Raw genomic sequence first — 26,990 nt, 5'->3', positions numbered from 1 at the left:
AATATATTAAAGCCTCTGATACAATGAGCAGTTCTTTTTAGATATTCATTAATTGTCAATTACCTTATTCTCTCCAGTTATTTGAATCCTGTGCTTCTCTAAATATCATCTCAAATGGTAGCAACATTCTAAAACCTTGACTATACAATAATCTCCTTGACTTTTATTTGCCAGTTTGTGTTACTATTTACTGGTAATTTTGTCTCCTTAGCTAGACTGAGAACAGATATTTAGAAAAAAAAAAAAATCATTACTTTTCCTAATGATTGTTTCCTTCTTTTGGCCATCCATTGTCTACTATAAACACAAACGGGTGCAGTGGGGCCTGAGTGGTACTTAAGATTCTCTCAAGAGAAAGTCAAGTTTTTATACAAGGCCCTTCCATCACTAAATGCCTCCCTATTCCAGCACCTACCTGTGCTAGGCCTTACCTAGCACAGGGCCTGGCACAGATTAAGAACCCAAAAGTCTGCTGAGAAACAGTAAATTAAATCAAAAGAAGTAAGTTCTAAGAAGAGTGACAAATATGACTAAACTGATTAATAAAAAAGTAGCCCCACAGAGAAAAGGAGAACTCCTTGTGATCACACCTAGTTAAATGAAATCAAGCACAATTTTTAAGCATTAAAGAGGTGGTGTGGTTTTAAGGCTAATCCTTGAAAATTATTTCCAAATCTGAAAAGGACTGAACCAGAGGCAGTGGCTTAAACTAAATGAGCTGTGATTTTAAATGCAATGAATTGGTGGTGGTGGAGGGGGACCTCTTAGCCTCTTAGTCAAGGCAGTGACTAAATCCCAGTGGAGTCTATCTCCCTGTCAGCACTGTGACAGACGGGGTGAGTTCTGATCCTGCCTCTGCCCTAATCTAGCTCCTGCCCTCAGTTTTCCCCCACTGTAAAACAAGTGGGCAGAATAAATGACCGGGAGGCTTACTGGGTTGTAGGGATCCATTCCTCCTTTCTGATTCCCTGAGTAAAAGTCACAGCAGTACACGGGGACACAGCCAGTGCAAAGCTGCCTCTCATAATCTGCTGGCAGGAAAACTAAAAGACAGTTTCAAATTCAGGTGTTTCACACAGGGCTTAAGTTCTAAAAGCCTTTTATAAATGCTAGGCTTTAAGACAAATACAGTGACTTTTAACCTGAAAACCGCTAAAGCAGAGAAAAATAAATTGAATCCATGCCCATTTCTATTATGATTCCATTTTTTAAAGTAACTCATAAATGTGCATGATTCACACATCTGAATATAATGAGATGTTCCTTTATCATTTAATCTTCTGCTGCCAGCAACCCCACATTACAGAGTGCCAAAGCCCTTTAGTAAGTATAGCATGTGTTTCTGGCCACACTCCAAAACTCAGAACAGGAGCACTAGGAGAAAACCCAGTGAGGATTTCTGGGCTTTGGATACAGAACATCCAGTCAGTAGCCCCAAAATACGATTCTCTCACCTGTCTGTGTACAGCCACCTAAACTTTTGATACCTGGAACCATAACAACAATTATCCTTCTGACTTATACAGGCCCTTTGAAGTTTACAAAGCATTTTCACATCTGTTAATTTAGCTGATTCCCAGTGATCCGCTAAAATACTTAGCGCAGACATCACTGTACCCATTTCACAGATGAAGAAGTAAGGTTTCAGAGTATTTAAGTGACTTGCCCAAGAATATCCAGCTAGTAAGTAGTAAACCTGGGCTCTTCTCACCAAACTGCTGTGTGATCTGGGGATAAGAAAATAAGCAAATCAAATAAAATCTTTTGGAAACTCTTGTGATTTTACTCATAAGACTAGTTCAATCTTTTGTAAACACTGTGGATGAGAAAAATGATTCTTAAACTTCCTTCTCCCTATCTTATTTATCCCCATTGTACTGTGGATTGCCTATGAAAGTGACAGCTAAAGAAAAACAGTAGATGAAAATAAAAGCTACTACCGGTCACTTATCTCTATCCTCAACATCACTAACGAGTGGATCCTTCTATTTCCAAAAAGAACAAGTCATCATGGAACCAAAATTAGAACCAGGCCCAGAGACAGTTCTTTGGCTACATCCAATCCAGTCTGGTCTCCTCACCTTTCTCTCTTGTCCCTCACAAAGTGGGTCAGGAAGCCTGGAAAGGCAGGGGAAGAGAAGGACAGAGCAGGAATCCCAGGGGTGGGATTCCTACAGGCAGTCTCAGTTCCCAACCTCCTGGTCCTTCTGCCATTCCCAACTAAAGGAGACAACTGTTGAAATGAGCCCTCAGAACAGAAGTTGCTAGTTCCCACATGGCTGGAGTCAATGGAGACAAAGAGATGAAGAAACTGGCTTCAAATCACAGAGCTACACAGATACCATGGTGCAGCCTGGGACCTATGATCCTCTCTACACATTAACATTTGGACATTTGGTAAGCCTTTCTGAGAAACAGAGATTTCAATAGTCCCTTCAGTACAAAAATTCCCTCAGCATTCAAAGGTGCTGTTGGGTTCCTTATTTATTTTTAAGAAGGGGAAAAAAAATACTACTAAATGTCCTCTTCAGGTAGCTACTTGACAACAGCTAGCCAGACCACCTGTTTTAAAAATAAGATTTTTTTCATTGACCAGTTTCATTGGCAGCTGCAACTAATTTCACAATAGCCATATGGGGGCGTGCAAATTCACTCTATATCCTCACCTTTAATTACACAATAAGGGCTGGAATCCCCTGTCAGTTTATTCAGCCAAGCTTACAAGAAGTCACAATGAGGGAATTTCCAAAGCCAGACTAACATCAGTAGTAAAAACACATTCACCTAGGTTTCTCAGTTTACAAACACATTTTAAAAACAGACTAGTAACAATATAAAAGTCTCCCAGACCCTTCACCACTTCAAACATTTAGTATGATTTAGGTTTTTGGTTAACCATGCTTGTCAAACACTTTAAGCTGCTAAATTACTACTGGGCTGGAACCTTCTAACCTTACCTCATTTAAATACAATCACAGACTATATGTCAAAAATTTATAACAAATCTCTAAGTCCTGCGCCAATGTAGATCTGCTTTATAATCTGGGTAGAAAGATGGTGAGTAAACAATTTAACCATGATCACCATCTCTAGAATGAAGATATGGAAAGGCATTGAGGAGTGGTTTTGGCATCTCCCAAATCCTGGCCCTACCACTTATGAGCTGTGTGGCCCTGGGGACTTGAGTTTCTGAACTCAAGTTTCTGCATCTGTAATACCAATTCCCTTTCATGTGTCACCAAGCACAGAGGAAACCATACACAAGGTAGTAAAAAAAAAAGGAATTTATTAATTACTATGAAAGTAAACTCAAACTACAAGTCAAGGTGACTGCTTGGGTAATAACAGCACGGAATATCAGGGTAAGAAATAGTTACAGCTTTTTTATATTCTATTCTTCTCCCCTCAAGGTTCACACCAATCTAACCTCCTCCTCCACCACCTATCTCCATCAACTTCAGTCTATAAGAATTGATGCAAAATATAGTTAGCTGTTTTCAGGATCAGTACTCAGCTGGCCCTAACATTTATCTGTTTAAGGTCTTCGGGGAAGAGTTCTGCTTCTCTAACTTCCAGTCTCATTACCCTTTCATTACTCCGGCTGATTATAAACTACACTAAGACCACAAGCGATTATGCAACAGTGTTTAATTAAATTGCAGAAGTTTGAAAATGCAAAACTCACTCTCGAGCAGTAACAGATAACTTTCATATTTTAAAAGAACATTCTGATACTCTTTGCTCTGAAACCACTTTGGTTCAGATCACATGGGGACACTCCCACTGGCTGGCTGTGGTGACTATTGACAAGAATTACAGTCCCTTGGGCTAAGATTCTCAGGCGCAGGGTGCTGTGGACTAAACCACTGTAACCACTTCACATCCATTCAGATACACCCATTTTCTAGAACTTCAAACCATCAGCTAAAAACAACTCTTTATTCAAACGAGTTTAGAATCATGGCTACACAGGAGTTCCCTGGTGGCCTAGCGGTTAGGATTCTAGGCTTCAACTGCCATGGTCCAAGTTCAATCCCTGATGGGGGAACAGAGAGCCTGAAAGTCATGCAACACAGCAAAAAAAAGAATCAAGGCTACACATACCACAACTTAGAACAGAGTTTAAACCTCTCTCTATGCCAAATTTAATTAATATGAAACCAATGCACTAGACCAAAGATGTTCAACATTCTCCTCCCCCTTTTTTAAAACATATATTTTATATTGTTCCCTCTACCACCTCAAAATGAACACATATCAACTATTTACATGCAAAATTTCATAGTAATCAATATCCAAATTATACATAAAGGCAAATTTAAAGAAATGTATAAGAATCCATTTTTCAATAAGTAATTGCTCTGTCATAAGTACACTAGCAGATATAATGAAGTAGTCTAATACTTGAAGCAGCAGAGAACCACAAATGTAAAAACTACAAATGCAGATACTGAGTGTTCTTGTCGACACAAATACAAACTCACTGGTAACATAATTTTAAAAAATGGTGAATAGCTGCCGATAAAGTTCCAAACAAAATTAAGTAGTATACTATTTATATAGTGTAGTATATCAATTTATATAGTAGCTGAATTCCTTGAAAACTCAAGAGTACACCAAAATGATGCATAAGATACTCTATGTAAAATGAAATTGGGTTCTAAGCTCATAAAGTTATAAACAGGTTTTCCACCTTTCAAGAATATCTGGATAGAAAAGTTTAAAACTCATGTAAGATAAAAAAATTTTAAAAAGTCACTCAGGGTACAGAAAAATTCCTTTTTGCACAGTACTGTCCCTGTGCACAGGGGAGGATCCTTAGTACTCCGGGCCACGCCGCAAGGACCAAAGGTGCCCACCCCACCGCCACACAGCAAAGCCCCACAGAAATCACTAGCCATCTGTGCCCTGCTGTGAGGCCAAGGAGGGTCTTACTGTCCCTGTGTTTCATATACTGACCTGAGAACTATGCTTAGCTCCTGAGGAGGTGCTTAAGAAGTCTGAGGAACTTCTCTATTCCTTCTTAGATAGCAGAAAAGCAGTCACTATTTTAAGTCAATAGGAAGATGGCATCTATTGAACTGGAATGTAAACATTTCACTCACAATTAGAAGCACTTTAAAGGATGCCATTGCTCCTGCCCATGATGACAGTTTAAGACCAGGACAGCAAATACACATCATGGCATGACGTCCCACTGAGCCTGGGAATGGCTTTAAAATCCATCCCAACATGGCTCCAGTGAGTCCTGCCAACTGTTTAGGCTTTCTAACCTCAGAAATATGGGAAAAGGCAATTAGGCTCAAACAGACTTCCTGTGGGTATCGAGAGCCTTCCACCTCGAAATCTAGTAACTTCCACTACAATCATCTGAACATTTACTATGTACCACAGGCACATAGTGCTAAATGCTTACTTGACCCCTACTCAACAAAATGAGCTTCCCTGGTGGCTCAGACGGTAAAGCATCTGTTTATAAAGCTTCACTTCACAGGAAGCTAAATGAGGCCCAAACACGGTCAAAAGCGGGTAACAGAGCCTCAATTCCAGTTCAGCAGGATCAAGATTAGAGGGTACAAGTGGGCAGGTTGTGCATCTCCAAGAGTATCCAACTGAGTGAGGGAGTGGCAGCTGAAATCCCACCTGCCTTCTGTTCCCAGTCCATGCTCCCCAGTGCGGGACTGCCCCACCCAGACAAGCCACTGATTTCTCATCCTCACAAAGGCCAACATGCAGATCACTAGCAGCCCAGAGGAGAGGCAATCTTATTTCTCAAGGCTGGGTCTCTATACCACGGGGTTTTTAAGGGCACAAAAGATACTATCAAGAACATCCATCCATATTCCTGTGTCCCTGAAACAGTGACCTGGGGTGAAAGCCTTCTATTCCATGAGATGCTTATGATAAAGCAAAAACAGGGGGAGGGAGCCAGGCAGCTCACTTCACCTTTAATTCAGACTAGTTTATCAGATTAGCTACTATCACTTGTCAGAGCAGAGCAGCCTCAAAGTTGAGTCCTGAGAAGATTGTGTTTTCACACAGCAAACGGTAGTCAGAACTAGGAGTACAGCCAGGAAAGGCAAGCCTAGTCTGTGGACCCCAAACTGCATACACTTCACCCTCTCCTCTGAAGCTACCACCACTCAGGGTATATGGTGTGAGTCCGTGCACACTAGTGCACTCACGTGCCTACACATGCATACGCAAAACCAGAGGAGGTGGCCACTTACATTTCTCTGCTTCTGACCCCTTGGGGAGCCCTGTGTTCAGCAAAAACAAAACAGGATAGAGAAAGAAACAAAGAGACCCAAGTATTCCTCTCTCAGCTTTCCCAGGGACTTGCGGAGTGACCTTTGAAGAGTCACTACCTCGCTCCAGGAAGGACTCAATTTCATCACTTACAAAATGAGTGAGGCTGTAATATACATAACACACAAGGATTTTCAAGTTATCTTCTAAGAAACCGAAAGGTTTTGAGTGCTATATATTACTGAGTAAAAAAATTGATTCAGATTTCATTTTTAAGATATATTTGAACAATTTTTTACATCATAATAAGCCCCTACAAATTCAAATTTTATAGCAAATTTTAACCCACTGAAGACTACCAATAAATTCACATTTTCTTTCTGCAGACCTCAGAATAAAACTTTTCTCATCAATTTTCAGCTTATATTTGGACATTTTATAAATATGTCACTGATTCTGAAGGAAGCTGGAATTCTATCTTTCAAATTCAGGCCTATTCTTGTCTGCCATTTTAAAACTGCTCAAGCAAGTATATTACTAGGCACACCTACAGCACGCTTAATTAACATGCCAGGCAAACCTCAAGCATATCTGCTGGGACCATACTTTTATTACAAAGGAATAGTCAGTTATACAGCAACAAATGAATCTCTTAACTAGCTGCAGTGGAATAGAAAGGGTGCACACCTTATCCTCTGTCCTGCTCCATGTCATAAAGAATGAAAGCACTGGTAAAATACTGTGTTTCTACCTTGTGATAAAAGTTCCCTCTATTCTTCTTTAAGGCTTCTGGGTCAATTTAATTGAAGAGTGTCCTGAAACTACAAGGTAAGTTACTAATAAACTACCTGCAATTATTTACCCAGGCAAATCAGATTTTTACATACTTCAATCAAAACTAAATCCAGAAATAAGCAAGGTAGTGAAACTGGCAGATGATGGAGACTGCCACTGAACCCAACTGGAAATTCAGTGCTCATGAAATCAGCTTCAATGTTCTCTGGCCTTTATCATAAGTCAATGTTAACGATATTTGTAAGTCTGAATTTAAATCTTTTTAGTACACTGAGGTTCCATGTGGGACTGATTTGAAATAGGGTACCCTGATTTCCAAGGAGTCAAAATCCACTGTACCAGATACTCTCAAAGTCTTTGTCAAGCTCTAACAACCATGTGTGTTGTCCTCAGTCATGTCCAACTCTCTGCAGCCCCTCTGACTATAGCCCGCCAGGCTCCTCTGTCCGTGTAATTTTCCAGGCAAGAATAATGGAGCGAGTTGCCATTTTCTACTCCCAAGAGAGGAAGGCAATTCCTAATTAGGTCTGTGTTATCTACCCACCCTGTTCTTCCCCCTCCAGCCGACTGCAGCTCCCAGGGGAAGGAGGCCCTAAGCAAAAGAACTGCCTTTCTGTTCCCCTAATCTGTCATACACTGAGGGCGGCTATCAGCAGTCCACCTTGGCTGTCAGTCACCTCAGTCCCCATCCCCAACCAGAGGGGAAAAGCAACCTAGCCCACCCGAACCACAGCAGTTGGACACTAGCTATATGCCCCAAGACTGACTGACTGTGTCCTGAGGAATCACATTCTGGGAACTCAGGCCAGCATTCAGAGGGGGCTCAAACTTTAGTGTGAAAATGGCACCTCTTTTGTATAGGGGCTACTCCCCTGACACCCCAATCTCCCATTTCTGCCTGTCAAAAATCTGTTCTCTGCACTGCTGTGGGGAATGGCAATCTGGTAATGGAATGAAAAGACCTAAAAAAATAGGAACCATGTGACTCCCAGAAACACATCCTAAGAAAACATAATGTATGCACACAGAAATTTAGCTGTGAGGCTAAATCTAGGTGGTGTTTATAAAAGCAAAACATTGAAAGCAACTTTTAAGATATAAAAAAAAAAAAACCTGTATAAGGGTTTTAAAAAAACCACACACACAAAAACAGGGACATCCAAACAACAGACTATTAGGACTATCACTCTCGCATCCAGCAAACATGTATCAAGCACCTACTGTGTGCTGGGCACCTACTGTGTGCCAGTTTTGTTGCTGTACTCTTTCTTCAACTTTTTTCTGCCTTTTCTTTTTCTTAAATTCAAAAAAAAACTTTATTTATTTATTTGACTGCTCTGGGTCTTAGTTGCAGCATGTGGGGTCTAGTTCCCTGACCAGGATCGAATCCAGGCCCCTTGCGTTGGGAGTCTGGAGTCTTAACCACTGGACCACAGGGAAGTCCCTTCGTTTTCTTTTTAAAAACACATAAAATTTACCCTCTTAACAGTTATTAAAGTGTACATTACAGAACTGTTAAGTACAGTTTATTACTGTTTTTTTTAATTATGTTTATTACTGTTTTCACCTTGCATGACTGAAACTCTGTAACCACTGAACTCTCTATTTCCCCCTAGTTTTAAAAACTTTTACATTGAAATAATTTTAGATTTACAGAAGACCTGCAAGGACAGTACAGAGAGCTCTCATGTATCTTTGTTCAACTTTTGCTAATACTAACACTGTGGCATTTTTTAAATTGACCCAAGGGAATAATCATTGATTCTTCATCAAATAATCCCAAGGGCCCAACCATGTGCCAGGCAGTAAGTAACTCCGCTGGTGCCTGTGCCTACACATCTCTGTTAGCCCTCTGACTTCTGACTCTGTACTGCACTCTCCCTGGCACTCCCCTCACCAAAGGCAAGGGAATGGAATTCAGAAAAAACTATCCAAACAAAAGTTTCTTCCCCCCAGTAAGAATTCTTAAGTCACTACTGATGAGCCTAAAGCCATAAAAAGAGTTATTTTTAAATGAGTACAGAATCTCTGGGAAATCTCAAATAAGAAAGAATATTAATGAGGAAAACAAATATAAGCAAACACTGTATCAGTGTTAGCTATATACACAGGAACCATGTCAAGCCTTTTACCTATATTACTCTTCATTTATTTATATTCATTTAATCCTGAACCATCCCATAAAGTTCAGTTCAGTTGCTCAGTCCTGTCCGACTCTTTGCCACCCCATGGACTGCAGCATGCCAGGCTTCCCTGTCCATCACAGATTCCTGGAGCTTGCGCAAACTCATGTCCACTGAGTCGGTGATGCCATCCAACCATCTCATCCTCTTTCGTCCCCTTCTCCTCCCACCTTCAATCTTGCCCAGCATCAGGGTCTTTTCCAATGAATCAGTTCTTCGTATCAGGTGGCCAAAGTATTGGAGTTTCAGCTTCAGCATCAGTCCTTCCAATGAATATTCAGGACTGATTTCCTTTAGGATGGACTGGTTGGATCTCCTTGCTGTCTAAGGGAGTCTCAAGAGTCTTCTCCAACACCGCAATTCAAAAGCATCAATTCTTCAGCACTCAGCTTTCTTTATAGTCCAACTCTCACACCCATACATGACTACTGGAAAAACCATAGCTTTGACTAGAAGGACCTTTGTTGGCAAAGTAACATCTCTGCTTTTTAATATGCTCTCTAGGTTTGTCATAGTGGGTAATATTATTATTCCCACTTTATAACCCAGGTGCAAAGAAGTTTAATTTTACAGAGAGATCCACAGCCATTGATAATACTTCCCTTACCTGGGAAGATAAGAATGTAGGGCTCCCTCCCACCCTCTGCTTTGAATGTCTAAATTCAATGGCCATCCTCCAGACGTCAAATCTGACCAGTCTCTAGCTCAGCAAAACTACTGGCAAGTACCACATTTGTCAGTCCCTGAGTAATCTTTGTAAAGAGTGATGTGTCTGTCCCTCTCTTACACATGTTTCCAGGCGAAGTAAAGAAACTTTTGAAGGACTTGCACACACAGCCTAACAGCAGGATTCTGGAAGGCCTTTCACATGTGTTTTCATGATGACCTGGGTCATCACCCACCTCCCACCTGTACCCTCCACTCGGGCTCACTCTTCAATGGAAATTCAATCGTGTCAGACTCCTTGCGGAATTCCACTTTCTTCACCAGAAATACAAAGGACACACTGGGCACTCTTGGTGCTCATGCTGCTCTACCACAGAGACTCTCCACAAAACCATGGCGACGGAATTCACTTCACAGTATCACGTCTCTCACAACCCGGTAGGATGGAGAGTACAAGAAGAGCATCGTGTATTTCTGGCACCACAAAACCAAACTATTTGCTTCACCAAACATGCTGCTCTAAGTTAAAGCTTTTGCTTTCGAAGAATCTTTGGTTTGCCTTCAGACTCGCATTGTTTCATACTGAAGTGACTAACTTCGAATCATTCAAATCTGGTCTTTAGGATTTTCAGGCAGTACAGACCGCACAATTACTATATAAATTCTTTGCCATCTGAACCACCAGGGAAGCCCAAGAATACTGGAGTGGGTATCCTATCTCTCCTCCAGGGGATCTCCCCGACCTAGGAACAGAACCGGGGTCGCCTGCATTGTGGGTGAATTCTTCACCAGCTGAGGCACCAGGGAAGCCCATATATATGGGTACTCTCCAAGGATACAAACACACCAACGAGACGCAGCCAAGGGCCTAACGCAGGTCCACCTCTGAAACTAGGCAGCTGGCAAAAACAACTGAGACACTATTAGGACTCCTGAACAGGAGGAAAGAGAAACACTGACCAAAACCCAGGAAGGACAGAGCATCTTAGGAAGCCAGAAAACACATGGAGAAACAGGAAAGGACCAAAAGCAGCCTCTGTTCCTGGTCACGAACTGAGATCAGGGCGGAAGGGCTTCCGTGGGAGCCGAAGCGCCATCGCTCAAATGCCCTGAACACTGGTCCCTGCTCAATAGACGGCACAAAGGCACAACATGTGCTGCCATTTAGAGAAAGGGAGGGCACAGGGTGGGGGCAGCCACAAGCAAGGGAATGAGGCAGTAAAGAGCTGGTGTTCTCATTGGCAGTACCTGGTGTCACTGCAAACAGAAGCTGCAGTGACTCATCAAGGTGAACTCATAGAACAACAAAGAAAAAACAGTAAAGGAAGAGCCTGGCATTTCAGTTACAAGAGGTGTAGGGATCTTGGGTCATGGATCCCCAGGAGTGCCTCCTCAACCCTGAAGTTTCTAAGGCTCTGTCCTCTGGAGATTTTTCTGATAGCTTTCCCATCAACTGGACCTGAAGAATTCTGGCTAATTCTCAAAGTCCAGCTCAAATACCCCCCTCTTCTTTGTGAAGTCCTCTGCAGTCACTCTCTTCTCTGTGCTCCCACAGTATTTTATTAAACATGTTAATTACAACCTTAACTTGCTTTTTGCATGTATCACCCACCACACTATACTAGGGGCTGAAACTCACAGTTAGTATTGAGAACATACTAGGCCCTCCATAAACAAATGAATTTTACAAGCAGGACCATCCAAGAGTCCCCAGGGCCATAACAGTTTGCAAGAAGAGTCAGGATCAACTTAAGAAAAGCAACTTGAAAACCAATTAGATCCCAACCATGGGGATGTGCAACCTCTCCCTTCCTAACTCCTCTAAAACAGGACTGAGGGAACTTCTCCCTTGATTGCCCTCTAGAAATGGGAATGAGAATGCACATGCAGCTGACATCTTGGGAGAGGACACCAAACAAATTAAACTAATTTTCAATCTCATAACCACTGTGACCAAACTAAAATATACTTTTAAAATACTTACAAAACAGTTTTCTAATCTTTTTCTTCCTCTGCTTATTAGAGAATGAAACATATAAGACTGATCTTGGTCCATTTTAAACCAAGCCTCCAACAGCTGGTCTCCCCCTCCTACTCAGCCTGAATGGGAAGTCATCTGGATCTCTGGCAGTCATCTGCTCTTTGCCCAGCCTTTCCTACTGTGACAAAATACCTGAGATGCTGATGACAGGATCACCTACAACCATGATGGCTCATCTCTGATGCTAAGGGAGAAAAAGAGGGGAAGTCCCTGGAAAACCACTGCATGAGCCTTTATAATTTTGTTCAACAGATGTCAGAGCCATACAGGTGGACAAATAAATCAGGAAAGGCTGCAATGTGACTTGACAGGATCCAGTAGGACCACCCTAGAACAGATCTGATAGAATAACCGTGTGTCTGAACACCTAGGTCAGCTGCCCCAGAAAAAGAAGGTCCAAGGATACTCCCCTCCCCTCTTCACACAGCTCCCCTGGGGCCTAATCTCCTGGCCCCCAGCCTTACCCCACCAATATCAACACAGACATGGCAAGGGAGAGCCCAATGCCTAAATTAATGCCCAACAAAGAGGCAATTCCTAAGTTAAACTCCCTTTCGGGCTGAGTCACTTCTTTTACTTCCAAGTCTAAGATCAAAGACGTTAAGCAACACAGAGGAGAGGCAGGCGTTTATTAGAGAACCACAGGATTTCAAGGCTGGAATGGAGGCTACTAAACAAACATTCGCCCTCCTCCCTCAAGATAATAACTTTCGTTATTAGAGCGAACAAGTCTCTACCCTTATTCCCTCAACTCCAGAGGCCAAAAGGCTACAAGAGTATCCTTGTTAAGTCTCAAAAATTCTTGTATTGTAGAAGAACTATTCATCTTTAAGGGAAAATTAAGTTCTTGTTCCCATGAAATAAAAACGAGGCACCTATGCACTTGCCCATCAGCTGCCCAGACACCCAGGACTTTCACAAGCATGTCTGGGGAGGCGGGGACAAACGAAAGTGCTGAGAAGCAGTATAACTTCATGACTAGACTGCCTGGGTATGAATCCAGCTCCATCACTCACCAGCAGTGATCTTAAAAAGAGGGAAAATACTAGGACCAATCTCATGATTGTTAAGAGGGTTAAGTCAGTTTATCTCCTTACAACAGTTAAGTGCTATATCTCCTCCATAAATAAGGAGGTAGAGCCAACATTTCCCTAAACACATGTTATTCCACGAGAAGAATTTTCAGTGTGACAGCATAAAAGGCTGACATGATCTCCAACATTGAACCGTTTCCTTAACCTACAAGAATGACCACTTTTATATGGTTAAATCAAATAGGTATGAATAAGAACACAAAGCCGTGCATTTTTAACTTACCCTAAGTGCCTGAAAAAGTTCAGGCCTTTTACAGAAAATCCTTCAAATAACTGTGTTAAAAGAAAAAAAAAAAGGTGAGGGGTGGGGAGTGGGAGTGCTAAAATACCTGTGTGAAGCTGATCTTCCTCACCCAGTTTGGTCTGCAGGACCTTATGAAGGTTGAGCTATTTGGGGAGCTGACTGCCAAGCTGGCTCCCAGCCATTGCCTGCTACTTTGACAACTGCATTCCAAGACTACTAGTACTATCTGCAAAACCCCAAGCACCCACAGGAAGCTCAAAGGCTCAAGAGGCTCAAGTGGAGTGACCAGAGAACTCCACAGCGTATTTCTCCTTCTAAGGGTGCTTCTGGCTTCCAGGGAACCACTTCATGTTTCTGACAAAGACACAGTCCTGACCAGCGCCATCTGGATTTCAGCCATCATTCTAGTTGTACCTGAAACTATTCAGAAAACTAGTTCCAAGGTTTCAGAGATCCAACACTGAGCATCTTTCATCTTAGAACGTTTTTCCGTAAGTCTAAAACCTTACAAAGAAATTAAAGAGAAAAGCACATCACTTATGCTAATGTTCAACTAAACAACACAAGCTCTCCTGGTACTAAATTTGCAACTTCCTGTCACTCTATAGTTATTTCAAAAATTTTTTAAAAATTAAGTTCAATTATGACACCAAAATGACCCTTTAGTAAAGAACTTTATGCTTTCAAACTCTGGTACTGGAGAAGACTCTTAAGAGTCCCTTGGATAGCAAGGAGATCAAACCAGTCAATTCCAAAGGAAATCAACCTTGAATATTCATTGGAAGGACTGAAGCTCCAATACTTTGGCCACCTGATACGAACACTCTGCAGAAGTTTGGAGTCACTATAGTAGTTCAGAGCTAACATACAACACAGTTTAAGGGTAAAAGCATGAGTTCCTGCAGTCAAACAAAAGTTACTCATATATAAGATGAAAAATGTACTTAATTACACCAAATCTTGGTTTCCTCATCTTTCAGTTCAGTTCAGCCACTCAAGTCGTGTCCGACTCTTTGTGACCCCATGAATCGCAGCACACCAGGCCTCCCTGTCCATCACCAACTCCTGGAGTTTACCCAAACCCATGTCCATCAAGTCAGTGATGCGATCCAGCCATCTCATCCTCTGTCATCCCCTTCTCCTCCTGCCCCCAATCCCTCCCAGCATCAGAGTCTTTTCCAATCAGTCAACTCTTCGCATGAGGTGGCCAAAGTACTGGAGTTTCAGCTTTAGCATCAGTCCTTCCAAAGAACACCCAGGGCTGAACTCCTTTAGAATGGACTGGTTGGATCTCCTTGCAGTCCAAGGGACTCTTAAAAGTCTTCTCCAACACCACAGTTCAAAAGCATCAATTCTTCAGCGCTCAGCTTTCTTCACAGTCCAACTCTCACATCCATACATGACCACTGGAAAAACCATAGCCTTGACTAGACGGACCTTTGTTGGCAAAGTAATGTCTCTGCTTTTCAATATGCTATCTAGGTTGGTTATAGCTTTCCTTCCAAGGAGTAAGCGTCTTTTAATTTCATGGCTGCAGTCACCATCTGCAGATTTCGGACTGGGAATAATTCCATCTAACACACAAGGATTGGGCACATAGTAGATGCATAATCTGTAAGGTCAAGGTCAGGGATATAATCCCCACACAAAGTTTAAAACAAAAAACAACAACAACAAAAAAACCTCAAAGAAAACCACATGGTTTCAATCTGTACTTTGAAACTCTGATGTATTATACCACGAGTGTATATGTGTCATACAAGTCAATAAAAGGGGGACAGGAAATAAAAGAAAAACAACGTAGAGTATGTGTCTCACTGCTGGGTGGCTCAATAGTATTCCTTTCTAAATAAAGACCAGCATGCAAGGATACTCTTTATGGTTTAATGGTGCTAAGCTGTACTGTTTTGGAACACACACAAAATATGATTCAACAAAAAGGAATGTTGCAGAAATATCACACAAACAATCATTAACATTACATGTTTCCATGTCTTTTCACTTAACACTAAGTATAAAATGACTAGATGCCAAGAAGTCTGCAAATCCTAGAAGAAAACAGGGAAGGTGACAAAAACTATAGAAAGGACAAGAATTCTAGTCCAAATCTAGTTAGAATGAAACAAATACACTGTGTTGTGTATATATACAACTCAATAGACCCTGGAAGATATTCCTATGACAATAATCATAAGAGCCATAATTTAGGGAAGATCTATTTTTTATCAAGTTTTTCAATTTCAGCTTCTTAAAAAATTATAAAAGTGAAGTGAGATTTTCTGTTCCAAGGCAACAGAGTCAATAACTGATAAAAATTAAATTTAAACCCAGGTCTTTCTATTTCAAATCCATGCTATGAGCACAGGGCTTACCATAACTTATGTTCATAATTGAACCTGACTAATAAAGAAAAATAAATTGTATTCAGTTACCTCAATGCAAAGGCTGTACAGCAAATATTTTCAAACTTTTTCAAAGTTATGTTTTTAACATATGGTCATTATAACTAAATTCTCACTCATCTAGAAAACTTGTTTATCCCAAAATGATTCACCCCTAAGGGTTCAAAAAGCTAAGAATTTACTGTAACTTGATCCATATTTGAAAAAAAAAATTATACCTTAACTCTATGGAAACATTTTTAAATACAGAACACAAAGAAATTACCAGAAATTCCTTCATTGGGACTTTTATTGAGGTTTAACTGCTTTTTACCATCTTAATAATCAGACATGAAAGGTAAAATCAGACATAAAAGGTAAAGTTATTTCAAATTGCCCTTGGTTGGAATGCAAAAAAAACTGGCCTCCTTTCAGAGTCCTCTGCTCCTCCTGCCCAAGAAATTGGGGCTGAAACGAGGTATTACATTCAAATTCCTACAAAGGAGCTTCATTTTATAGATGAAGAAACCAAAACTCAGAAGTATGAAATGACTTAAGTATGAAATGACTATGGTCTCAAAGTCAGTAACTAACAGATCTCCATATGAAATCAGGTACCTGACTCTATAAGGTTACTGGCAATGTCCGAATCTAAAGACCACATGAAGAGCCATGTCACGGTCAGCCATGTCCCATCAGTGCCCCAACACACACACGCGCACCCACACGCTCACACACACACGGATTTCCCGGAAATTCTCTTGCCAAGGCAGGGAAGATAGAGGTGGTGTGGTATATGGATCTGCAGAAGCTGGATAAGCTGAAGTCCAGTCAGCCTACCTAGACCCACTGTATCAGCTTGGTGTCTTTTACTGGAAACAGGTTGCTAACAAATAAGAGAATGATCCAGAATTAGATAAAAATCCAAAAAGAGAAAAATTACCCCTCAAAAGAATACCTAAATGCAAATAAACTACCAAATTAGAAGAAAAGACTTAAGGTGTTTTATGAAGAACATCTGAACAATAAAATTTGATATACCTTAAATAGAAGCAGATTATTTGGCTATAAGAGATAAAGAGGACAGCAGACCCAGATTTTCATGGGGAAAGAAAACATGTTAACACGTTCTGCAGCAATTTATTGCTGCTTCACAGTGGATGAAAAGAACTATGCTGCTTTCTTCCAGCTATCTGCTGGAGAACCAGAGTAGGCCATTTTGATGCTCAAGGAGAATACATGAAATTTTTGGCACAGCGGAACAGTGGTATTCTCTAGAAACTAATACACTACTTGTAGAAGTCCTAAAGAAGGCTGAGCGTCCAAGAATTGATGCTTTCAAATTGCGGTGCTGGAGAAGACTCCTGAGAGTCCCTTGGACTGCATGCAAGGAGATCAAAGCAGTCAATCCTAAAGGAAATCAATCCAAAATACTCATTGTAAGGACTGACGCTGAAGCTGAAGCTCCAATACTTTGGCCACTTAATGCAAAGAGCCAACTCACTGGAAAAGATGCTGGGAAAGACTGAAAGCAAAAGGAGAAGGGGGTGGCAGAGGATAAGATGGTTAGATAGCATCACCAACTCAATGAACATGAATCTGAGCAAACTCTGGGAGATAGTGAAGGACAAAGGAGTCTAGCATACTGCAGTCCATGGGGTGGCAAAGAGTCAGACAGAACTTAGCAAATGAACAACAACAGAAAGTTCTAAACATAACTGAGCAGAAAACTACTACTGTTTACTTTCTGCACTTTTATTGTAGACTCAAAGCTAGGCTATCTTTCCTTTCCAAGATTATTTCTTCAGAATATTCTTCAGGTAAAGGGACAACAAAACTGGTGTTGACATGGAAGGAACTGTGAAAATGTGGACAAATCACATTCATCTTCTTTAACTGAACAAGAATAGTGGTTCAGTAACTCTTTATTAGCATACACACTCAACTGTAACCCAAATGAAAGTTTCATTTCCCAAATGCAACTATTTAGCATGCTCGACATGAATATGATTCTTAGACTTTAAGCCAGATTACCAGTCAATGCCATGACTGCCTTAGAACTAATAACAGTAGACGACATAATTAGCTAAATATAATACATTTTTTATCCTAAAATTTTATATTGGGATTGGAGCAGAATGGGAGAAGAACATGTTATGGAGCCCAAACAGTTGCTTATACCACTTTCTTGTTCAAAGTAAAGTAATTATCCTAATTTTTGAAAAAAGAAAAAGACCAAATGAAAAATATCATAATGTGGAAAACATAGCATTACATGTGTTTTCTGTGTTTAATCATTAAAGAAATGACTGTATTTAATCCCTATCAAGATTTTTTTTTAATTTTTTATTTCAATGATTCAGTTCTATTTGGCTAATGGGAAATTACTCAAAAGTCAGAGAAGCTCTTTGGTTGGTTTTTCTAATTCTCCCAAAACCAAAATGCAACCTTTTATTATGTTGTGTTACCAGTTTAAGTGTTGTTATACAGCCTCAGGAATTCCTGGTCCCATCCTAATTAGTATTACAAACACTTACTCTCTAAATAGAACTTCATGGTTTATATCCACTTTCTCATCAGATCCTCCTTAGCAACTCTGGTTGAAGGTCAAATATGACTTCACGGAAGACACTGAGTCAAAGAAAGGGTTAAGCTACCTCCTTAATATCACCCTGGCACCAATGGCCTGAAAATAGCCCAGGGCTCTAATGTCCTTTCTATAGGGCTTTGGTATAAATTTTAGTATGTATGTCTAAGAAAACAGAACAATTTTTGAAGACATGGATTTCAAGTCAGTACAAAGAATGATAATTTTTTTGTGGTGAGATAACTGGATAGTAAGTTAGAAAAAAATATTAATAAAAATAACATTCATCTTACACCTTATACTAAAATATGTGTTCCATCATTTAAAAAATTCAAATATACCAAACACTATGTCTAAATACAGATAAACACCTACAATTAGGCAAGTCAAAAGGTCTCTCCAAAAAAAAAAAAAAAAGGTCTCTCCAACATGACATCAAAAGTAGAAACCTTATAAAGAAATATTTGATAGTTTTAAGTACAAAAAATTTAAAATTTCTGTACCAACAGGCCATAAGTATATAAGCAAATAACCAGAAGAAAAATACTTGTACCACATATCACAAAAAATTAATATTCTTAATATATAGCTTATTTTAAAAATAAAGAAAAACACAACCACACCAGTAATAAAATGGACAAAGGGCTTAACAAGGTAATCCATAAAGAAAACATGAGTTCTCAACACGAAAAAAAAAAATTTAAATATACCAATAACCAACTATCTATAGAGATTTATCATTTTTTTTACTAATAGACTGGAAATTTGCTTTAAATTATAATATCCACAAAATGATGCAGCAAGTATTCTCCTTTAGAAATATAAACATGATGTGACTGTGTTAAAGATGGCAGAGTAGAAGGACAACATGCACTCATCTTCTCCTGTGAGAACACCAAAATCGCAACTAACTGCTGAGCAACCATCAACAGGAGAATGTTGGATCCCTGGATACCAAAAAAAGATACCCCACATCCAAGGGCAAAGGAGAAGCCACAACAAGATGGCAAACCATCTTTATATTTGTGATTTTCATAAAAACTTAATTCAGGGCATTCAAAACAGAAAAGGGAATGATGATGATGGAGGAAATTCACTTGTTCAAGATACTGATACTCCAGAGGTTGACTTACATCAATTACAGGTGAATACACTTAGGAGATACAAAAGACACTTCACACCCCCAACCAGACCAGGACTTAATAAAGCACAGCTTGTCAAGATAGTTGGTTGCAGTGAATGAAAAAGACATCTCAACGTATTTCATCTACTCAGTGAAGAAAGACAAGAACAAGTAAGCTCTCAAGGCTGATAGTAGTGTTCACTAGGAGAGATGGGTTTGAGACTAAGACTTGGATGTTCAAATGTTAAGACTGCTTACTTCTTTTTCACATGTAGAAATGTTCCTTGTGTATTTTTTCTACAGAAGATTTTCTCTGGTTTTATTTTCTTTGTTTTGACTCTAATAATTAGTTGGAAACTCATGTAAAGTGAGCTTTTCTAGATTAAAACCTATTTTAGATAAAGGTTATAACCATTTTTAAAATAGAAATATAAACATGTTTTGAACAGCAATTTGTAAATGCCATTTGACTTAAAAGTTCTAGCAATTTATTCTAAACAAGTAACAATGATATACAAAATTTAGCTATAAGAATCTTCAAAGTTATTTAAAATGGCTAACAAAACAATCTTAAATATTCATCCAGGAACACAGAATCATGATGAAGCCAATCTAATAGAATTCTATACTGAAAAAAAAATTATTATATATACACATATATAATTATGTATATATACACAAGTGTATATATGCAACCCCAAAGACTGTAACCCATCGGGATTCCCCAGGCAAGAATACTGGAGTGGATTGTCATGCCCTCCTCCAGGGGATCTTCCTAGCCCAGGAATCGAATCCAGGTCTCCCACATTGCAGGTGGATTCTTTTATCATCTGAGTCACCATATACAGATATATAAAATTACATATACATGTGTAATTACTGGAACATGGAACAATATTCACGATTTGCTAATAAATGGGGGCAAGGTTATAAAACATCATTCAGTGTATAAACACAATTTATTTTGGGCATGGACACATAAGACTGAGAGGATACTCACCAAAATACTGACTATGGCTAAGGGATTCCAAGTGGTTTTTATTCTTTTGTCTGGATTCTAAATCCTCGATAAATAGGAATAACGCCAAAAAAAAAAAAAAGAATATCACTTCTCAAACCTAAGTAATTTCCAGGAAAGGAAGACAGCAGCCAAAATATTCTATGTAGAGAGCAACTGACTGTCCCCCCAGATCTACTTAGTGAATCAGACACACAATACAACCAGTCATTCCATCCTCAGATCCCAAGACAAAAGAGTAGATCAGAAAGGCCAGAATGCCTAGGCTCATATCACAGTGTAACTGTGTCCTACTACTCAGGCTGAAAAACACTAGACTTGAACAGCCCACCACCATTTAGGAAATAGGGGATGGGATCTCCTTCCCTTGTACAACTCCCTCCACACTGACAAGCTGTTGTTCAGTCTTGAAGTCATGTGAGACTCTGCGACCCCAAAGACTGCAGCACACCAGGCTCCTCTGTCCTCTACTATGACAAGACAGCAGCTCAAAAAACGGTATGAAGGGTGGGGAAGAGCTTTCTTTAATGCAAAAAAATAAACAAATAAATGCCAAAGTAATGCAAAAAAAATAAACAAATAAATGCCAATGTATGCAAAATGGTATGAATCCAATGGAGAGCAATTTAATAGCGATAAAAATTATTTTTAAAGAAATTATAAATGCACTTATCTTTTAACACAACAACCCTAAGAATTTATTCAACCTTGTACATATGAGATTATAAAAAGAAGCACTGTTTGCAGTAGTAAAAGCATAGAAACAAATAATGTATCCATGAATAGGAAGACTGGTTAAGTAAACCATGGTACAGAACACACTGGAGCTCTGATACCTACATGCGTACAGGTATACACACACCCACACGAATCAACAGTCTAGTCTACGTCCTAATACAGAAAAGAAAAGCATACACTGTAAAACGAAAAAAGCCAAGTACAGAAAGTATATAGAGTATGCTTTCCTTTTGTATAAAAAGTAGAGAAGAATATATACTTGTGTATAATCATATCTGGACACTAGAAATGAATAAAAGCAGTTACTTAAATGGGCAGGAAAGGAAACTGCCAGTTTCAAAAGTAGAAGCAAGCCTTTCCCATCTGTACCGTTATACTGGTTTACTTTCTGAAGCATGTGAATTCAGTACCCATGTCAAACAGAGTATCAACACTACCACCACCAATAACAATAATTATAATGAAAAGTTCAAAATGCTTGCCAATAAAGCCTTGATAAGAAGGAAATGTGCCACCACAGAGGGAGGAGCATCAGAGCTGAGCAACAGATGTCACAAGGCGTCTCTTCTGCTTCTGCTGCACGGAGAAATGGTGAAACCATGTACAGATCACCTACCACAGGAAAGTTTTCTGCACAAGTTGTCTCATTAATACTCAAATTAACCCAAGCAGGTAAAACCAGCCACATTTCTGCAAATAAGCAAATGGGGGTACACAGTAATGGCAAGGCATTAGGTCACGTGTCCAAAGTCACAGGGTTATCTATGACTGGAACTCCTGCTCTTACCTGTTGAAACCCTCAAAAGAAAAATATGTAAGTCTCAGTAAAAATAAAAATCCTCTAAGTCAGTCACTCATAACCACACTTCCTTCCGCAGTGTTTCCTCTAGTACTCTGTTTTCTGTTTTGTGAATAAATGTTTGCTAAATAAAACAAATACTACAGTAATAAAAGGATGGTCTATATTTGCCAATTAATGAGCTCCAAGAAAAGTTAATTATGAGGAACATTATCAGATGATTTTTTTCCCCTTTCACTGAAGATTAACTATTGAAATGCATGTAAAATCTCTGAATGATGAACTTCACAGGAACTATAAATCATCTTTTCCAATAAGATGATAAAAAATGATGTTACTACATCAGGAAGGGAGTGAGGAAACAAATAGCAACTGACATTTATTGGACACTTACATACACCAGTCACTGTTCTAAGTGCTTTGAACATAAGGACTCACCTAATTCTCATAAAACGCTATGAAGTACTACTATTACATTCATTTAACAGATGAATAAACTGTGACAGGGAAAGTTAAATAACCTGTCCACACTGACTGTCCCAACACCACTGCACACACTGCTCCCTCAGTATTTCCGGGCTGGAGCAACTGAAAATGAACCAGAGAAAGCTCTTCACTAACAAATTCAATCGTGTAAGTTTTTATTCCAAGAAAAGGAGGCTTCAACTGACTGCCAAATGAATTGATAAGACAAAAAAAAATTTCAACCCCCTGATTTCAGCTATTTGGGCTACAGTCCAAGCCAGAGACGAAACCAACAAACAGGCGGTAAGGAATGAGGGTGAAAGACAAGGAGCAATGAGAAATGCGCTTCTTTCTCAACTTCTTGTAAATATTAAGTAAAAAGGTATCTCCACGGTCACACATCTGAAAAACAGTTGACTGAGTAATAGTCAACAGTTTCTTATTTTTGTTCTTCCAGAAAAGTAAAAAATAAGCAACATCAAGCAATTCTCAAACTTATCTGACCATAAATTTCTCTAGTCACAGTGCTTCTTGAGAACAAACCATACTTATGGGAAGCTATTGGACTAAAAGGATATTCAGTTGTTAAAAATCTATCAAACTTGGTGACTAATAATCCAGGAGAGATAGTCAAAATAAGCCCCTGCTTATGGCTTAAGTGACCAGTGAAGGTGATAATGACAAGGAGGTTAACATGAAGGGCAGACATTCTATGGAAAAACATAAACTTAGTTCTAGACCTGTTGAAGAGTTGTGTTTAAAAAAAAAAAAAAACTGCCAGTTCACAAAACAACTGAAATCAGCGTCTCAAAGAGATATTTATATATCTATGTTCAGAGCAGCACTGTTCATAATTGTCAAAAGGTGAAAGCGACCCACGTGTCCACCGATGGATGAATGGATGAACAGAATGCGATACATACATTAAATAGAATAGTATTCAGTTTTTAAAAACAAGGAAATTCTAACACACACTGAAGCATGGATGAACCTTGAGAAAATTATACATTAATTACAAAAGGATAAATATTGTATGATTCCACTTAAATGAGGTACCTGGCTTAGTCAAATTCATAGAGACAGGAAGTAGAATGGGGGTTGCCAAGGGCTAGTGGGAGGGGAGGTTGGAGTGGAGAGGTTGTTGGTGGGTACAAAGTTTCAGTTTTACAAGATGAAAAGCATTCTGGAGACAGGCTACACAAAGATGTGAATGCACATAACACTACCAAACTGTAACTTATAAATGGTCAATTTTATGTTGTGTACTTTACCATAATCAACAAAAATTTTAACTGCCAATTCAAGACATTAGACACTTGCTGTCTTTATCTGTGTAGAAACTTCTCATCCCATGTGGTTCTAATGGATCTACGGATCACAGTGTCCTGCCCTGACCCCCACTGATGCCCCGGGTCTGACCAATCACTGTCCTTCTATGAGACCAAAGGGTGACCAAGCAAGAGTCCTTCAGAGAGATTTTACAAATGGAAGCCAGAAGAACACCACGTTGGGGCAGCAAATTGTTCTCTTTTGAGCCGGTGGGAGAAAAACCTCACTGTGGCAAGAAATGAGACCGGTGAAAGAAAAGCAGAAACAAGGAGGACTCCTAATGAAGAGGATCATCCTTGACATCACTGGAGCTCATAGATTCTCCTCCTCTCCCCTTAAGAAGCTCCAGTTACATGGGCCAAGAAATCCCAATACCTTTCCTGTGCAAACCTCCTCCCCCCCATCCTCAGACACCAAAAGAGAATAGGGACATCCAAAAGAAAAGTTCACTGAGCAATACAACCCTGAACAAGAATTTTCTCTCCAAAGCTTCTTTGGAAATTTTATCTGCAGTATCACATACTACAACAGTAGTACACAGTTCCATCATTTAGTAAGCCCAATTCCAAATATAACACAATTTTTGCTGTTGGTAAATACATCAACATGTTAGGTCAAAATACCATTATATTTCAGAAGAAAAAATAATAATTGAAAAAACAATTATCAATCTAAATCTACCTAGATTATATAGAGAATGAGAGATATACAATGCATAAAACAGAAATAGATTTATAAATGTAAGTGTTTCTAAATTATCTCAAGTATAACATAAAAGAGAATATCTAAGCATTACTCTGAAAACTGAGGCTTTGGAGGAACATTCTAATACTAATGACAAAGAACAGAACAATACACAAATAAGATCTTTTATCTGTGCCTTATTTGAAGAACTTTGCCCTTTCCCTGTTGTTCAACTCTATGCTCCATAACTACAGGTTCCCTTGGTTTGGTTTTCACTAATAACTGACAAGGTCTAATTTTATTAAATATAAAGCTAATCAATAAGGTTTATGATTGCCTAGGTATAATGACTCTCTTGTGCAAACCAGGAGACATGGAAAAAGCAAATAAAAGGAGAAGAAATGGTGCTAGCTCTGCAGACTTTGTCTGACTTACACAAACGGGATATCTAAAAAGCTGTCATGCTTGGAATTAATGTCAAACCAGTTTCATATCTGGAATATGAAAGGCTCACAACATAGGCTGCAAGAGAGATGCCTGAAGCAAAATTTTACAAATAAACTGTGCTCCCTGGGGAGTGTAGTTGTGAACTTGTTATCACAAGACTTTGCAAAGATAAACTAGCCTTGTTGATTTCACTGAAGCAGACCTGACCAATAAAATAACTTCACAACACTGGGAATACTATCCATGTGAAATCTTTATAACCACTAATCAGGAAATGATCCATCTTCTGAAACTGCCTTGAGCCTCTCTCTTGTCATGAAAGATTAGTAGCCAGCATTTTAATCCTAAGAGGAAAAAAGAAAAGATGACCCTACTTCACTTGGAAGGGTTTTAAAGGTGCACTGCAGCACACGTTGTAAACATAAAAATAACAAAGCTTGTCTCTTCCACAGAATTATTTTCCAGCTATTTAAGGTGGCTTCATCTCACAGCTCCAGAGCAAATCTTGGAACCTGGCAGCCCAAAATGTTTACAGTGCTCTGGGGAAGATCTAACTGTTAGAAACACTGCTCAGGCATCCCACAGCCCACAGAACAATTTATTTGTCAAGAAACCTGCAGAACTTACTGTCTTAGAGAACCAACTGGGCAGCCATGGGATATTTCTGTTAAAGTACTGTGTATGCTTTCCAAATCATGGCATAAATAATACCCAAAATTTTAAAATTTGAGTAACTTTCATGCAACGATACCATATAGTCTCCTAATAATCAGAAAATTCCCCAAAAACGTAAGCACAAGATATATATAACAGGATTACTTATGGTAGGAAAAACAAACAATATCTATGCAACATATTTTAGAGCTAGGTAAACAAACTTTCATTCATTCATCCATCAGATCAGATCAGATCAGTCGCTCAGTCGTGTCCGACTCTTTGCAACCCCATGAATCGCAGCACACCAGGCCTCCCTGTCCATCACCAACTCAAGGAGTTCACTGAGACTCACGGCCATCGAGTCAGTGATGCCATCCAGCCATCTCATCCTCTGTCGTCCCCTTCTCCTCCTGCCCCCAATCCCTCCCAGCATCAGGGTCTTTTCCAATGAGTCAACTCTTCGCATGAGGTGGCCAAAGTACTGGAGTTTCAGCTTTAGCATCATTCTTTCCAAAGAAATCCCAGGGCTGATCCCAACCAGAATGCACTGGTTGGATCTCCTTGCAGTCCAAGGGACTCTCAAGAGTCTTCTCCAACACCACAGTTCAAAAGCATCAATTCTTTGGCGCTCAGCCTTCTTCATAGTCCAACTCTCACATCCATACATGACCACTGGAAAAACCACAGCCTTGACTAGACGGACCTTTGTTGGCAAAGTAATGTCTCTGCTTTTGAATATGCTATCTAGGTTGGTCATAACTTTCCTTCCAAGGAGTAAGCGTCTTTTAATTTCATGGCTGCAGTCACCATCTGTAGTGATTTTGGAGCCCAGAAAAATAAAGTCTGACACTGTTTCCACTGTTTCCCCATCTATTTTCCATGAAGTGATGGGACCGGGGGCCATGATCTTCGTTTTCTGAATGTTGAGCTTTAAGCCAACTTTTTCACTCTCCACTTTCACTTTCATCAAGAGGTTTTTGAGTTCCTCTTCACTTTCTGCCATAAGGGTGGTATCATCTGTATATCTGAGGTTATTGATATTTCTCCCGGCAATCTTGATTCCAATTTGTGTTTCTCCCAGTCCAGCATTTCTCATTCATCCATATCATATACCATAAAAAGGTGTTGCCCTAACCAAAATTTATTACCTGGTAGGGTGAGAAGTCACTTGGTGAGAAAACCAGACTGTAGCACTACATTCTATTATCTCCTAGAAATTTTTTTTAACTTACAGATTCATACATACACAAAACAAAGGCTGAAACCATAAACACTGAAACAGTAACAAAAGTGTTTATCTGAGTGACATCTTAGAAATATTATTTACTTCTAATTTTCATAAAATGCAAATATGTTATTTAATTTCTTTAAAATGCTAAATAAATTTCTAAAGAATTCAGCATTAGCTATAGCAAATTTCTAATGACTGCCTACAAAGAGCCAATGTTAGGCCCTGACTTCTCTAAAAGTAAATCCAAGAATGGTTAACA

At 39.5% G+C, this 26,990-nt stretch overlaps 1 protein-coding gene across 4 annotated transcripts in view; it reads right to left on the bottom strand.

Moving 5' to 3' along the window:
* JAK1 (Janus kinase 1) overlaps positions 1-26,990 on the bottom strand; it is a 139,441-nt gene that overhangs the window by 96,284 nt on the left and 16,167 nt on the right. The window lies entirely within an intron of this gene.

This window comes from Bos taurus, chromosome 3 (genome assembly GCF_002263795.3).
Source record: "Bos taurus isolate L1 Dominette 01449 registration number 42190680 breed Hereford chromosome 3, ARS-UCD2.0, whole genome shotgun sequence".
Lineage (NCBI taxonomy): Eukaryota > Metazoa > Chordata > Mammalia > Artiodactyla > Bovidae > Bos > Bos taurus.
Note: the sequence above shows the minus strand (reverse complement) of the source record. Positions and strands in the feature narration are given on the sequence as shown.